This window comes from Notamacropus eugenii, chromosome 1, assembly GCF_028372415.1.
Source record: "Notamacropus eugenii isolate mMacEug1 chromosome 1, mMacEug1.pri_v2, whole genome shotgun sequence".
Taxonomy (NCBI): Eukaryota; Metazoa; Chordata; class Mammalia; order Diprotodontia; family Macropodidae; genus Notamacropus; species Notamacropus eugenii.
The window spans coordinates 37,930,973-37,946,268 of NC_092872.1; the positions used below are offsets into that span (position 1 = coordinate 37,930,973).

Consider the following 15,296-nt stretch of genomic DNA (forward strand, 5'->3'; position numbering starts at 1 on the left):
CTCACACTCTGGTTTTGATGGTGAAAGAAAATTTGCATCTCTTATTTTTCTGATGGTTTTTCAGTTCTTAAGGTTGATGAGAATTGCCATGTTTTCCATCTTTAATTAATGAATGCCCTAATAAAAATGTTTAAAGTTTGGTGTGGTGAAAAGTGCATTAGCCTTCCAGAAGATCTGAGTTCAAATACTAGATCAGACTTTTTACTAACTATGTGATCCTGGACAAATATATCACTTAACCTTTCTATGTGATGCAAAATATTTGCAAATAGCTGAATCTAACATTCCCGAATAACTTTTTTTAAGTTAGCTCCCTTTTTTAAAAAAAGTATCTGATTTCTCCAGTGTTACTGTAAAGGTGAGGGTTGGGAAAAAGAAATTAAATTACTCCACCCCATTTAAAGTAAGTGATAAAATGCTGTATCATAATGCCCTAACCAATTGAGAACACATGTCAATCAATCAGTCAATCATACCCCTATCTAAAAGCTAATTAAGTACTATTGATTAATTAGTCATCATAATGGAAAGACCACTGGTATGAGCTCAAGAGCTACAGAGCTAAAAAAAATCCCTCTTCCCCACAGGCCTAGCCGTTTTGGAACATGCCATTTCTATTCACCCACCTACCCAATCATCCAATCACCATCCCTGGTGGCCAGGTTGATATCTGGTATAGACTGATATTCTTTGCCTGTTTCTGGTTATGTATGATAGAACCTTGAGAGTATGTAGCTAGCCTAGATAGGACTAAACTTGTCAGAAAATAGAACTTAGTAAAGTCACTTCAAAGCAAGAGCTTAACCCAGTGAGAGGCATTGTGGCCTTATTGAATTGAGACCTGCCCTTAAATAGTCAGATCTTCTAGGACTTAAGGCTGATCTAACAGTCATCTTTTACACTGTTGACACTGCCTTCTTGAATTGAGAGGGACCTCCAGGCCATAGTGAGGCATTGTGAAGAGGCTTTTAAGAGAGAAACAATCCAGATTATCACCTAAAAAAAAGATAGCCTAACTTTTGGCCTAATTTGTAAGAATAAGCAAATGTTTTGCCACTTTCCTGAAGAAATGAGAAAGTTTAGAATAGTATATGTCATTTTCATTTTCACTATTGTGTTTTTGTAGGATAAGAATCTGTTCATGGCATGTAGACACAAATGTGAAGTGGAAGGCGGCTTTTATCTTTTTCTATTTTTTAATTTCCTAATTTTAATTTAAGGTAATGGGACATGCAAGGATCAATACTTCAGTTGCCTAGAAGGAAGATGATTAAGAAACAGAAAAGCTGTCCTCAATTCTGTTTTTGTTTTACTTTTAGTGATATGGATATGTGTCTGTAAAGAAATTCCACATTGTTTTGTCTCTATAGTCTTCTGTCCAGTATGTGAATGCTTTGAAAATGTCTGAAAAATTAAATTAATTTCTCTTCAACAAACCCGAAAGGAAGAATGAACACATTTTTACTCATGGAGAAAGGCAATAGAAACGGCATGGCCAGACTATATTATTAATAAAATGCCTGTCTCATTGATAGGACTTTCTCCCACCATTAAGGCCTATTTCTAACTAATAGCAAGAGTGATCTTTTTGTTCTGGTATATGTAATAAGCTACACCAGAATTTCTACAACTCGAAATTAGGGCGATTCATTTCTTGAATTCACCTTTTATAGAATCTTGGAAAAGTTCTTGAAAGCTGATCTAGTTCATCCCCTAGGCCAGAGGTGGGGAACCTTTAACGTCAAGGCCACTGTGGCCTTCTAGGTCCCTGGGTGCAGCCTTTTGACTGAGTCCAAGTTTTACAGAACATCCATTTATTAAGGGGATTTGTTCTATGAAGTTTGGCTTCAGTCATTAGGTGGTTTAGATTTAGACACTAGCATAAGTCTAATCTGCCTCCTTGCTTGCAAGCCACTTCCCTCACTTTGAAATTAAATTTCTGTTTGATTACTGACTCTGCGGTCTCTAGCCTGCTCTGTTTGGCTCTAGCCACCTATAAGTTAGAGGCTGGTTCTATTCAGTTGACATTAATTGGTATGAGAAGTGGAACTGGAAGCAGAACGAGACTATTGGACTGTCCGGTACCAATGGGAACCAACAAGGCACCACCTGAGATTTATTTCTCCACAGTCTAACCCTACCTCATATGGTGAGTCCTCTGCTCTTGTCTCTGCTCCAACCCTCTGAGCTCCCACCTTGGTTGAGCTCAGCACTCTTTGTGAGGAAAATTCCAAGCCCCCTCACATCACTCTGGTAAGGATATCCTTTCTTAAAATCTATACCTCTCTTAACTGGTCCCTCTGCATGCCTCTGATGTTTTTTAAACTGATGCCTCTATAAAGTTGAAACTGCACACTTTGTAACAGTGTGCCCCTGTATAGACTGTGACTACTTACTGTTAGAATTGTTTGTGTTTGTACATCTTGTCATTGTTCCCATTTGTGTTTTTATAAAATGTCTGTGTTGTGTTTGTGTTGTGAGCTAGATTCTGTAACCTTGGAAGATTTAAAATGCAGCTATCCAGAAAAATTTCTAAGGGCTGTAACCAAAGAATTTAGAAGACTAGGAAAAGATTAATGAACTTTCATACTTGAAGCAATTGTCCCAGTAAGCAGGACTAACTCCCGCTTTAGACTTTCCAAGGGAGATTAGGTTATGAGAAAAAAAAAACCTACAAGACACTTTTTTCTGTCCTTTAAGCTTTGGTCATGCTAGAATTACAGAAATAAAGTCAAATAATCAAAGTTGGAGAACTGCTGAAAACATCTTGTTAGAGTTTGAAGGTTTGAAAATTTACCATTTTTAAGATTGCAGGGGAGAACTCCTAGGATTTGGGGTAATTCCAGGAATTTCTTCCTTTTTGAAATATCTTAGTAAGTTTTGGGGTACAACTCTGTAGAATTTGTTTTAAGGAAAAATAAGTGTTAGATTTTGCTCAAGTTTTCCAAGTAAATGGCAAGATTAATAGTTTCATTTTTCTAGGCCAATGAAGGAAGGAAACTAGTTGGAAGTAATCCCAAAATGAAGAAAGGGGGAAAAAAATCAGGTAAATGGTTTGCACTTTATAGCAACCTCTTATTAACCCTTCCTTGCATGATTGTTTATACCAGAGATCCTCTTTGACTCTCCCAGTTCAGAGACTCTCTCCCTCTTCCTGTCAACCCCTCTCATCTTAGATCAAGATTTCTAAACACAGTGAGGATTGTTTCTGATAAACTAAATCCTTTACAGTAATGCGAAGACATAAAACATTCCCAAAGGACTCTTGAGGCAAAATGCCATCCACATCCAGAGAAAAAACTATGGAATTGGAACGCAGAATGAAGCAGACTATTTTCTCTTGTGTTATGTTTTGATTTGGTTTGGCTTTTCTCATGACTTCTCCATTCGTTTCAATTTTTCCATGCAACATGACTAATGTGAAAATGTGTTTAATAAGAATGTATGTGTAGAACCCATGTATGATTGCATGCCGATTCGGGGAAGGAGGTAAAAGGGAGGGGGAGAAAATTTAAATGATTGTTGAAAATTGAAAACAAATAAATTAAGTAAATTAAAAAAAGAAAAAGATTTCCTAACACAGGTGTTGGAAAAAATGTGGTGAAAAAATATAGGGAAACTTGAATTATGTTTCAGTTGCAGAAATTTTTTAGTTGTGTAATCTTAAGCAAACTGTATTATCTCTGTTTACTCCAGTTTCCTGATCTATAAAGAAAAAAAATAATGGTACCCACCTCCCAGGGTTGTTATGAGATCAAAATAATATGATTGTAAAGTGCTTAACACAGTGACTGGCATATGCTAGAACTACGTTATTTCTTTAATTGAATGTAATTGTTCCATATTTGATAACTCTAAAATGGGTTTAAAATGTCAAAAGTAATAAGATTAATGATTTTTACATGGGATAATTTGGAACTTTAATTGATATTGTCTGAAATTTTGTTTCATGTTTTAAATACATGATATTGTTTCTGTTATTATTTTATTTTTAAATTCTCTTATACTGTGAAATTTGAGAGGCCATTGTAACAGAAATGCTGTGAGACCAAACACCTTTTTAATCTGGATGCTGTCACACATGAATTGGACTTTTAAAAGGATATGATAAAAAAAATTTTGAAAATTGTTAAATATTTAATGAGGTATAGTGTGCTATAAAACAAGTAATAATACATAATAGTAAATTTTCATTTGAAATTTATTGGCTATTATGAAAATGTATGTGGTGGTTTAAAGATGTAGTTTCAACATATTAATGAGTCAACCATCAGATATTAGCTGATGTCTGTAGTTTTAAGTAAAGGATAAATGAAATGTTAACAGTTAGGGAAACATCAGGAAAAATATTCAAGCTCTAAGCTGTGGTTAATGAAATTTTACTATTTAAGGTAAAAATTTCTAAGATTTTAACTTTTGTTTTGAGCTTTGATTACTGGGATAATTGTCTGAATTGTCATGAAGCCAGTAGTAGAAAATAGCATGTGGTGAAGTCTGGAAACTGCTAAAGGTGGATGTCTGCTCCTGTGAAAAGTTTTTGAAATGACTTTGACATGGCCTAGGTAGAATTTATCTAACACTATTTTCTTTCTGAAAATGAAATTTCCCTGCCTGGTTAATCCTGAGCCTTGCTTTTAAAACCTTGTGACTACATGATTGGCTGTCAAATATGACTATGCCTGGAATCAAACAGAAGTAAGGAAGTTTTCCCCTCTGTTTTGATATAACTATATCCTTTGTCCTTTTGTAGCAAATTTCTATAATCAAGTTTTGTAAGTACAGTACTAAATCTATTAAATAATAAATTGATACTGGAACATCTGTGAGTTGCTATAATAGAATGCAAGTATGAAAATCTTACAAATTTAACCTGTATTTGTTGTCAAATTATACTATAAGGATGATATCCTTCAAAGGGGAAAATGGTTAGGGGAAAATGAAATAAGACAAAGATATATTAACTTTTCTAAATAAATAGAATAGTAAATTTTGAGAAAAACAATAAGATTAGATTTTTCTCTAAGAACTATATACAAATCTATATGATTGGCTCCCAAAATTTATCTATCATGGAGATTCAGGCTTTGAGTAATAAATTGTCAAAATTGGATTAAGATTGTACACATCAATTGTATGGATACTAGTAAAGAAAGGGAAATTATTTTGCCATCATTAAAGTATCTGTCTGATAATCTTAAAAAACAGAAGAGTTCATTTTGTAGTTGGACCCTCACAAATTTTTAAAAGATTCTTACATCAGGTACAGGATTTACGTAAGAACAGAAACAGCAAATGGTATATAAACTGAAAATCTCTGAAGTTTTAAGATTGGAGAATCAAATTTACTAAATTGTATTAAGTCTTGTTACCAGCAGAATTATCTGTGAACTTCTAGATTTGGAATCAGAGAAACAACAGTCCTTTTCAGAGCTGTCCTGAAAATAAAGACTATTGTCCAGAAAAAGATATACAGTGACCAGATAACTACATGAGACAAATGTACTGATTAATGGACATTGAGAATGGGTTACTAGGGTACAAGGATGCTTGATTTTAGTTATTGGTGATAACCATTGTATTGCTTTGGTCTTTTGTTTCAAGATGTTTATTTTCTAGGTTACCTTGGTGATATGTATATCTCCTGCCTCAAAACTATACCTTTGTGAGCCCTCTAAAGAGTTTGATCTATAATGTGATGTTAATGTGACCTGACTTAATGTAGTTATGATAATGAATTTATGAAAAACTTTATTGCATTGTTTGAACCTAGCCTTGCATGACTGAGAAATTGGACTATCTCTATGTTCTGTTTAGAGATCCTTAAGCAAGGACCAATGTTATGTTGACCAGAAACTCAGATCCAAAGATTGATGCAAGTTTTCTCACAATTATTAATCAATCATTGTTTCTAAGGGCCCCTACCAGGCCTTTCTGACTGCTCCCACAGCTGTCAAACTTGTAGATGTGGACTCCTGGATCTTCCAAAGAAAGCCCCTGTTCGTGAGTCAGTGATAGAACCATCCAGGGACCTCAAGGTGCACCAGAAGCAGCAGACAACTGTCCCAAGATTCCAGATGAAGGATGAGTAAAAACTGTCTTGTTTTTTTTCTCTCTTTTGTTATATGCCTAACCACCAAAGCCCTGATTGAAGTGTGTGTTCCCATTTTCTACCTCTGCGTTCTTGCACCACCCCCACCCCCCACCCTCACCGCTTTCTGCTTGCAAGTAAACAATGACTAGCAATGATATCTGGGACCTACTTAAATAAAGGGACCTAAAGGTATGTTCCTTTAAGGAACTAACCACTTGGGCAACATCTCCTCCTGGTCCTACTGGCCTCTCCAGGTATCTTGGTTTATACCTGCCTCTCTTGTATTGACACCCCCCACCCCCTCCCTTTGGCCAAAAAGGGGAAATGTCAAGATATTAGGAAACATCCTGTTTTCCAGAGCCAGGTCATCATAATATTTTTTAATAAAACAAGTTTACAGATCCCAGGTTAGCCCTGGATTAGAGCTAATTAAGTATACTGACTGATCATTAATGGGAAACACACCAGTTTCAGGGTTTGTGAGAGACGGCATAGAAGTAACTTCCTGAAGGATTACTCTTAGAACCCAAAGTAGCAGTCATCCCCTCTGAGGATCCAACTTGAGAGCATCAAATGTGAATTTGAGGGACTAGCCTCGAGGGAGTATTTCATACATACAAGGTAAAAACCTTAATTTGGAGTTATGGGAACACTAACAACTTGAAAACTAAGGAAAACTGAGACCTAAGAAAGACCTTAATTTAGAAAAGCCAAGGTCACCCACTGCCTCCTGGGCCATCACCAGTCATCTGGACTCTTTTCTTGCCACTGGACTCTGATGACTCCAATTAACACGCAAGTAAAGACATGACCCTTGTGACCTCGTGATGTCATTGGTCTTCTTTGAGAAAGAAGGAAGAACTCAACAACAGCTTCCTGTGTCCTCCCTTTCCCATCCATCCTTTATGCAACTCACCACATCGTGCCCCTGATCAAAAATCTTAAGGAACTCCTGTTGATTCTTTAATTAAATACCAACTCCTCAAACTGACACTTAAAGGCTTCCACAATCTGGATTCAGCCAATTTTTCCAGATTTGTTTTACATGACTCCCATTCTTAAATTTCTAGCCAATCTGGCATACTCACTGTGGGTCCATCTCCCCTTTCCATGCCTTCACACAGGCTACTCCCCATACCTGGGATGCATGAAAGGGTACGTTGGAGTCAGCTCATACTAGCTCTCCAAAGATAGTTGTCAAATTTTAAGTATGGGCTTTTACACCTCAGAAATCATCAAACTACAAATCAGGGCTTAATTTGTTATTTTGTTAATTATCTAGACTTAAGAAAGTGATAGAGAATATGTTAATGCAAGGATAACACTGAACTATCCCAAGTGCTTTTTATGTGCAGTTACTAACCATTTACCAGCACCCCCATGAATATATTCCTTCTTTTCCTCCTCCTTTAGAAGCTAAGCTTCTTTCAAGGCAGCTACAGTACCATCTTCCTTCTATCTAGAGCCTTTCTTGATTCCCACCCCCCCACAAAAGCTCTTTTCCTCCTCAAATATCTTGTATTTGCTTCTTTGGTATTTACATTTTCCCCCTTTTGAGTGTAAATTTCTCCTGGGCTAGTCCTGTTTTGTTGTTTTAATTTTTATATCCTATGTACCTCAGTAGTGCCTTTTAACATGACAAGTACTTGATATATGTTTGTTTAATTGAACTGAATGTGAGTACTTGAGGGTTTCTTAAAATAAGAAATGAAAACTAAGAAGATGATTTCAAAGGTAAAGGTACCTTGTGTTTTGAAGCAAAAAGAAGACTTTGCATAGGAAAATTTGCTCGTGGAAATCAGAAAAGCTATTCTATGCTACAGGTGGAAAATTTCTGCTATATTTGAATTCAGGTCTTCCTGGCTCCATGCCCAACACTACCTAGCTTCCCCCAGGCTCCAGTACTATCCTAAAATTATTTTGTACTATATAATCTAAATAGGGGGAAGGAAGAACAGCTAGGTGGCACAGAGGATAGAGGGCTGGGCTTGAAGTCAGGAAGACACCTTTACTAAGTTCAAATTTGACCTCATACATTTACTAGCTATGTGACTGAGCAAATTACTTAATCCTGTTTGCCTCTGTTTCCTCATCTGTAAGATGAGCTAGAGAAGGAAATCTCAAACTAATTCAGTACCTTTGCCAAGAAAACCCTAAATGGAATCGAAGAGAGCCAGAAAGGACCGAAAAAACACAGAATAACTACAAAAAAACCTAAATGGATGGTGGGGGTGGGGGAGGAGTTTAGTATGCTTTCACTGAATAAAGGTGGTGTCTGTCAGTGAAAGTTTTACCTAAAAACAATAGATGAATAAAATAGAGATTAATTAAGAGGTAGAGTCAGCTTTAACAGTGAGCTAGTGAATTTTGTGTTTGTCCTTAGTTTTTCAAAAATGATCATGACATCAGGGAAGTAATGACATGACTTGCAGTTGACTGATTTCAGTAAGGGAGGGCTCTGTAAGGTCAACAGCTTGTCTTTCTCCTCCAGAACCATCATACTGAGGGTGAACTAGACTTATCAGAAAGAAATGGGTCAAGGGTGAGAACAGGACTTTGAGAAGTCTTCTACGGAGATCTTAGGGAGTAGGGGAGAAGGCAACAATAAAGTTAGATGTGCAAGGCTGCCTATTTCAAAAGAAAAATCTTTGTAAGATAGGTCCAGAGATCAGAGAGGACATACAGGAACCAAAGGTGCCTTTACAGTAGAAATAGGACAAAACCAAAGGCCTGAGAAGATGACCTGAGGGCCCCATATTTGGAGAGAAAACATGAAACTAGGTTTCAAGAAAATGTAAGGATACCACCTGATCTGGAAACAAGCTGTGCCAAAGCAAAATTACACCTCAGGATGAAAGATTGAGTATTTTCAACTTCCTGGCCAGACACAGTTATGGTAAGGGAAAGGAATCAAGGGCCAGATGGCTCACTCTGTGCCAGCCAAGTCAACTTCAGGTAAACATTAACGTTAGGATCAGAGGCCTATGCGCTATAAACTAATTTATTTCTATGCTTTTGTATTTTGGTTTGGTTTTCATTGCATGCTACTAAAAGTTTCTATTGAAAAATACTAGTTTTATCTTGGCTAAACTCCAAAGGAAAAAGATTTTCCAATAAGTTAGGGTGGATGCTGGGAAATCAAATCACTGAGCCTGGAGACCAGATATGGTGGTGGCAAAAGATTCAAATATTCCAGAATCTGAAGAAAATCAGAAAAAGTAAGCTGCTTGGGAATAAGAAACCTAATGGTCTTTTCTCAGTCCTCAAAATTCTTGACTTCTTGGTAGATTTTGACACTGTTAACCCTCTTTTCTCATTACTCCCAAGGGTTTGCCTTACACCCTCTTCTCTTTCCATGGGTATTTGGTAAGTACCTTCAATATATAATGCACTGTGACAGGCCCTTTAATTACAGAGACAAAAAAGGGAACAATTTCCTTCCCTCAAGTAGCTTACATTCTATTGGAAGATACAACATATATGTATGTATATATGTACGTATTGTCGGTGAACTGGACAATAGGGGGGATTCCTTGGCGCATGTATAAGATATTTTCTGTCAGCCATATGGAACTTTGGAGGCCTGCTTCCAGTCATGTGTGACTGGGAGCGTTGGGCTATGTGATGGTAAAGGTTCCTTTACTTGTCTGCTAATCTAGAAGAGCATGAAGACACAGTGGATAAATGAGTCCATCCCATTTGCTTGTCCTGTTACTATACAATGGATAGACTATTTCAAACTAGTCCCAAACAAGTCATGTTACTGTTGCCTCTATGAAGACAGAAAGGACTTGCAGGTCCTGAAATGCCAGATGCTGTGAGTTACCCTTTGCCACATGTATATCCTACACGTATGTCTCACTAACATTATTCTCTAAGTTTGAACCTACTGTTCCAAGGGATGCTATGTGTTTGTGAGAAAGTGTACTCCAGCTTATAAAGAAGTGCTTTTGTAACTATTGCTTTATGACATTTGAATTATAATTCAAATTCAAAAGAAAGCATATATGCTTTTGATTAAGCAGTGATTCTTAAACTGTGGGTCATCATTACATAACTGAATGTGGGGTCATGAAAAATTTGACAACAATAAAAGATTTCTGAACATGTAGTAACCAAAAATTAATTAAAGATCAAACATATAATGAATCTGAAGTGTTTCTGGCAGCGCTTGCCTGTGTTGCATCGAGCAACTTCATTGCAGCCTTGGTCCTGAACACACAACATGCACACTTTGCATACTGTCACATCACCACACAGTGCCAACAAACACTGCCAGAAACACCTATGCTCAGATTGGAGACTATTATATATTATGAATTTCAGTGTTTTTACTATGCATACGAAGTTTTCTGCTCTTACAGAAACATAATAGTTTAATTATGGAAAATAAAGATTTTTAATATTTGCCTACTGTCATTCCTCAGCTTGTCAGTATCAAATTGGGCAGCTAGGTGGTGGAGTGGATAGAGCACCAGTGCAGAAATCAGGAGGACTTGAGTTCAAATCTCACCTCAGACACTTGACACTCACTAGCTGTGTGACCTTGGGCAAGTCACTTAACCCCAATTGCCTCATCCTAGGTCATCTCCAGTCATCCTGATGAATATCTGGTCACTGGATTCAGATGGCTCTGGAGGACAAGTGAGGCTGGTGACCTGCACAACCCTCCCTCATTTAAAACAAAGTCAAGTACAAGTCATGTCATGTTCTTCTTTGGCAATGAAGGACGAACTCATACACACACAAAATATCAAATTAGTGTATCTTTGGATTATTGTGTTAAAATGTTTTTGAAAATTATCATCTTCTTTTACAGAAACAAACATGTTTAATGGTAGCAAGTAAAGATAAAAGCCCTTTAATGTTTCTCTACCCCACCACTGTATGTGTATATAAGTGTGAACATCAATTTTTTAAATTAAACATAAGCAAATGTAATTTCCATAAACTAAAGTGAGTATTTATTTGAGAAATTATTAGCAATATTTATGTTTTAGAATAAAAATATTTTTTGGTTATGGATAAATGGCTAAATTTAGACAGAAAAGGTAAAAATACTGATCCCAATGCAGCAGTCTTCACTACCAGGTTCAAGTACACCTAAATTGACAAGAAAAAGAAAGTATGTCAAATCATTTTTTGCAATAGGGATTTACTTCTAATAATGATGATGGTGTGGAACAACCTCTTTGCTTAATTTGGAATGCAATGTTGGCTGCATAGAGCATGAAACCAGCCAAACTAAAATGACATCTTCATACCAAGCATGTAGTGTGCTGCAATTAACCAAAGGAATATTTTGAATGACTTTAAAATCTTCAAATAAAGAAAAACAATGTTTTGAGAAATTTGCTACCATCAAAAGTATTTACTTGTAAGTAAACAAGCACATCCATCTCATTAGTATGCAAATTTGTTTTCATCTTTAATAAATGGTAATATTACATATATACCAAAGAATTGTTTTAAAATAAATTTCTTTATAATTTATTATCAGTAAATGTTTGATTTGTATACCTATTTTATATCCATATATACCTGGGGTCCCTTAAAAATTTCTTGGGCAAAAAGGGGTGGAAAGTAGAAAAAGTTTAAGAAGCCCTGTATTTATTAGAGCAAGGGTTAACCTTTTTTATTTCATGAACCCTGATTTGAAAGTCTAGTGAAACCTTTGTATCCTTTCTCACAGTGATGTTTTTAAATGCGTAGGATTTTTAAATACATGACATTCAAAAGGAAACCAATTATATTGGAATACAGTTATTTTTTTTAATAAAACAAGTTTACAGATCCCAGGTTAACCCTGGATTAGAGCTAATTAAATCTACTGGCTAATCATTAATAAGAAACACACCAGTTTGAGGGTTTGTGAGAGAGAGCATAGAAATAACTCCCCGAAGCATTACTCCTAGAATCCAAAGTAGCAGTCATCTCTTCTGGGGACCCAACCTGAAACTGCCAAATGTGAATTTGAGGGACTAGCCTATAGGGAGTATTATATACATACAAGGTAAAAACAGTAATTTGGAGTTATGGGAGCACTAACAACTGGAGGGGTAAGAATAAAAGGAAATAACTGATATAGGCATTATTTTGCCACATTCTAAATATGAAGACATACCCTGGAAGAGATTATATGAACTAGGACGTACTTGGTTTCTGTTTAGATTAAGGCATATGTCACTAATATTGATAATCTCCATTCCTCAAAAAATAAATGGCAAAATGACATGAACAGAAAGCTTTTAAAAGAAAATGCAAGCTCTCAACAACCTTATGAAAAAATGCTTCAAATCACTACTAAGTGAAATAAAAATTAAAACAACACTGAAATTCCACAACATGCCTAACACATTTGCAAAGATGACAATAAAGAAAAAAATGGTAATTGTTGGAGGAATTTCAGGAGAAAAGACATACTATGTAAGATACTATTGGCAGTTCTGGGAACAAGTAAAACCATTCTAGAAAACAATTTGCAACTATACCCAAAAAGTCACTAAATATTCCATATCCTGCTACCCAGTAATACTACTGTGAGGCATACATTCCCAAAGAAGTCAAAGACAGAAAGAACCCATGTGTACAATAGTATTGATGCAGCACTTTCTGTTGTAGCAAAGAAGTGAAAATAAAGTGGATGCCCATAAACTGGGGAATGGATAAACAAATTATGATGTATAAAAGTAATGGAATTTTATTGGGCCATAAGAAATGACAAGGCAGATTCAGAGAAGCCTGAGACAACGTATTTAAGCTGATACACAGTGAAAATGAACAGAATAAGAAAAACAATTTATGTTGTGACAAAATAGTTGAAGGTGCAACAATGTTGAAAGACTTAAGAACTTTGATCAGTACAAAAGCTAATCATGACTCCAGAAAAATAATTATGAAGCAAGCTACCCATGTCTTAGCAGAGAAAGGATGATTTGGAGGTACAGAACAGGACCTACATTTTCAGACAGGACTTAAACTGTGTGAACTTGTTTTGTGTGACAATACTTATTTGTTACAAAAGAGGGCTTTTATTGTTTGGGGGATGACAGAGTTGTGGGGGGAAGTGAGTATTATTAATAATGATGCAGAAAAAAAAAGAAAAGAATATCAATGAAGCATTTTTCAAAATATACCAACAGAAGAAGAAAATTAAGGAGAAAAAAAGTGTTGGTATTATTGTGATAAATTACATATAGATATATGCACACATATGCATATATGTATGTATTTTTTAAAACTATGTACCTAATAGAGATTCACCGTATTATATATAATCCTCTTATCTATTCCATATGGAAATGTCCATGGTGTTGAAGGTTATTTAAAAAAAAGAAAAACAAAATGCCCCCAATATAACTTTTGAAGTAGAAATGAGAAAAACATGGATAGAACAAACCTGGTCAAGCCAAAAGTGCCCAAACGACTCTGAAAATTCACATTTGATTAGATAATGCATCATTACTTATAAATCTTTGTTTCAGCATATATCTTTGGTTAAGCTGAGGGCACCATCTGCTATGTCTAGAAAGGTTCTTAGGAAGCACATGATACTAAATCAGCTTTTATCACTGACCCAAGCCCTAAATAAACAGGTTCAGGTGATAAGGGAGAATGTCATGTCTCATTAGGGAGTTGACCAGATAATTATCTAAAACAGGTGGTGGGAGCAATGGAAAAAAAATTATTGATGGACTTTTCTCAGTTTATTGAAAAAGGAAGTCTCCACTATTTTTGACACAGTGCTAGTTAATTACCTAATTAGCTCTAGCACAAATCAACAACAAAAGAAATTAAGAAAAGAAATATAGGCAAAGAGGAGACAAGACTGTCTCTAAAACAATAATAATGGTTTTCTTAGAAAACCTTGAAGAATCCACAAAAAGACAAGAAATAACTTCTATAAAGTAATGCGATAGCAAAAAAATGACAATCTTAAGTATTTTTTTTGTATATTACTAACAAAAATTAGGAAGAAAAAGAAAGATTAGTTCTTTTTGTAATAAAAAAAATCATATATCCACAAGATGACCTACCAAAACACACAGAAGACTTAAAACTTATAACTACAATATAATTTTCACAGAAATAAAAAGGAAGGCTAAAATTCTAGAGAGATTTTTAATGTTGATGGTTGGACTGTAACAACATATTTTAAAATGGTGTTAAAGATTTAATGCAATACTAATCAATTTACCAAGGGCTTATTTTACATAATTAGAAAAATAAAATTAATTTGGAGGAATAAAATTTCAAGGATATCAAGAGAGAAAATAACAAAAAAACTAGAAGTAAAGACCTTGATATTACAAAATATCACAATTTATTACAAAGGAGTAATCACCAAAATTTTCTTTTATTGAGTTTAAAAATAGGAAATCAACAAACCATATAAAATAAGGAAGACTTAAAGACTTATGTACTGTAATCTAGTATACGATAAATCCAGGACCCAAATGCTGAGGAAGAGATTCTTTATTCAACAAAAATTACTGAGGGAAAATAGAAAGCAGTTTGACTGAAAAATAAGTATAACAAAATATCTTACACTATCTACAACAGTAAATTTCAAATGAACAAACAATAGTAATGGTTTTGGCAAAGTTAAAACATGAAAAAAACATGAAAAAAGGTAGTTTCTATTTTTCATAGATGTGGATTAGAAAGTAATAATCACACATAGAACAAAGGAGATTATAAAAGACAAAATAGACAATTCCAATTTTATCATGATTGAAAGAACAGAAGCAAACAAAAATTAGAAGAAAATAGATACATTGAAGAGAAAATCTTTACCTTAAACATTTCTGAGTAAAAATGTCTAACATCAGAAATCTATAGGAAATGGACACAACTTAGAAGATTAACAGTCATTTCCCAATTGACAAGTGGTTAATGGATGTGATCAGTTTCTCCAAAGAAATGCAAACTATCAATAGAAATCTGGAAAACTGTTCAAATTCACTAATAATCAAAGTAAATTAAAATTAAGTAATTCTGAGGTATCATTACCTCCATCAGATATAAATCCATCAGATTTACAAAGATAATATTACACGAAATTCCAACAAGGACTGTGGGAAGACAGGCATGTTAATTCGGTACAGTGGAATTGATCCATTCATTTTCAAAAACAATTTGAAATTGTCCAAAAAAAAGTTTCTCAGTTGTTTGAACCCTTTGACCCCTAAGCTCTCATTGTAGT

The 15,296-nt window shown here is 35.1% G+C and overlaps 1 protein-coding gene across 2 annotated transcripts in view; it reads right to left on the bottom strand.

Moving 5' to 3' along the window:
* KDM4C (lysine demethylase 4C) overlaps positions 1-15,296 on the bottom strand; it is a 544,029-nt gene that overhangs the window by 507,088 nt on the left and 21,645 nt on the right. The gene's annotated exons all lie outside the window — the stretch shown is intronic.